This window comes from Rousettus aegyptiacus, unplaced genomic scaffold, assembly GCF_014176215.1.
Source record: "Rousettus aegyptiacus isolate mRouAeg1 unplaced genomic scaffold, mRouAeg1.p scaffold_m13_p_11, whole genome shotgun sequence".
NCBI lineage: Eukaryota > Metazoa > Chordata > Mammalia > Chiroptera > Pteropodidae > Rousettus > Rousettus aegyptiacus.
Window position 1 is genome coordinate 28,384,998 of NW_023416286.1, and position 2,425 is coordinate 28,387,422.

Genomic DNA, 2,425 nt, shown 5'->3' on the forward strand with positions numbered 1-2,425 from the left:
AGCTGCCTTTTAATTCCATTCTTGGCAGGATGTTTACATTTTCTTTAAAAAAAGAAAAAATCCTGCTTAATCAGTAAATAAATCCTTGTTCAACTCTAACAAGCAATACTATCATTGACAAAACACCTACATCCATGACCCATTGATTTCCAGCACACAGGTTCCTCAAGGCATCCAGCTGGACTTCTGGGTGCTCTGGTTGAGAGTGCTTGCTTCCTACTCACTAAATCAATCAGATAGCTATTTTTGGATTCCCTCTCTTCTCTATACCCAATTCAATCACTGAGTTAACAAGAAATTGGTTGATTGCTTTGGTATTCCATCTACATAACTGTCTGTTCTTAGTCACGTGCAAGGACAGCACTAGTCACACTCTTGTGAGCATCTAAGTCACCCCCTGGCAATTTACAGCTGTGTCCCCTCTGAGCCCTGTGCTAGGCACTAGAGAGGAAAGAAGTGAAGAACAAAGAGCTTCCATCCAGTTGGGAGATAGAATGTGTCCTTTAAAAAGTCACAGGATAGACAGCCCATACAGAAAATGCTCGAGGAGTCTGGAGGATCACAGGACACCCCCTGAAGACTGTGGTGGGGTACGCGGACATGCAGCTGAGCCTTCTAGGGACCCTGTGGCAAAGAAGATGCTCTGTGTCTCTATCACACCATTTCTCTTTTCTGGGGCTCAGAAAGATGGCAGTTCCCTGCCTCTACTGGCCACTGGAATGTAGGTGGACCATCTAAGTTTGGCCTTTGAGAGGGACAATAACGAGCCCTCAAAAATGTATCTTCGTCTTTTCTTGTTGGTCTCCATCCCTGCACACTCTGCCCCCAGTGGCCGCCTCGCCGGCCGGCCGGCCGTGCACCTACACAGCGTGCTCCTGGGTGGGGGAGGGGGCAGATCTCTGCAGTCACAGCTCACGAGCAGACATATCTGTGCCAGAGTTGAGTAGAACGATACTTTCACCCGAAGAAAATTTCAGGGTTACATTTCTAGATGTGTACAACCTTTTCAAATGATACTGCTCATGTTAACTCCTCTGAGTAGAACTTCTCAAACAGGAAGAAAGAGTTCAGTGTGCAAATATAAACTAGATAATCACATCCTCACCCTAGAATATTATTACGCAGCTGTCACACACTATTATCTCCTGGTGACTGTCATAGGTCACGGAGGAGCAAGGTCATGCAGAGAACCCATCCACTGACTCTTCCTACTGGTGCTGATATATTCATTTTAAAAAATAACATTATTTTTTTCTTGTTAGGAAAAAACACATTTACTATACAAAAACACTTCAGGTAAGATGAAGAAAATTAAAATCACCTATTATCTAATAATCCAAAAATAGTGTTTGGTGTGAATACATCTGGTCTTTTTCCTTTAAGTATGTGTCTGTGTGTTTTGTTTTGTCTAACAGAACAAGATCCTATGACACATGCCATTTTGTAACTTGTTTTTCTCCTCAACGGTACATAGCAACCATTTCCCCATGTTATTAAATATTTCTCTACAGCCAAATCTATATACCTGGAATAAAGGTGATTTCACCAGCAGTGGGGGCCTTTCCTACAAAGAAAGATTTGTCTATCAGGACCCACTGAGAGCTCTGAAGATTTGCCAAGTCACGCAGAAAAGGGCTTTGGGTCGTGGGCCAGCCACATAGGTGAGTGAAATGCCAGAGATGCCTCCGAGTTTGCCCGGAGGCCTTGCAACCCGCTTGCCATTCTCATCCCCTTGTCTGCGTTTCAGACGCTTGTCGCTGTCTTCTGGACAGTTTCTTCACTTGCGTTCAGCTGGGCATCTGGGGCCGGTGGTGGTGAGGGGAACTCTTGAGGGGAGGGTGTTCAGATACCTGTAGAAGGTGAGAGGCTCTAAGGTAGACACACTCTGTCTCTTTCTGGACCACGTTTCCTTCTGAAAAAGAACGGTAAACATAATGCTGCTTCACCTCGTACGTGGGCTTTGCCAAATCCTTAGAAGGCATTTTGTGTCATGCCTTGGATCCGCCATGAGACCTCTCAGAACTGCAGCCGGGACAGCTTTCCCGAAGTTACTGCACCATGTTGAAGACGAGGCAGGCGCCGGCAGCGCAAACGTGTGCCTTGGAGGTGCTTGAGGGTTGTGATCTCACTGCCGCTCAGTGGAGCTGCCTCCGCCAGCGGCTGGCTGGGTCACCACAGCCCAGTGGCCCGGGCGTGGGTGGAGCGGGCAGGGCCCTGGGACGCGTGACTAGAAGAAAGCTGCACCCCGGGTGGCAGGAGCAGGGACGCACTCAACCAGCACCGGCTTCGGTTTTTGTTTTTTTTTTTTCCGGCTAAGTAAGTACAGGAAAACCTTTTCCTTCACAGCTGGGTTCTGATTTTCAGCCATAAAGGCTTATTGTCCTGAAGTCACCCAGCCTGTCTGACCACTTAAGAAATTTCTTTC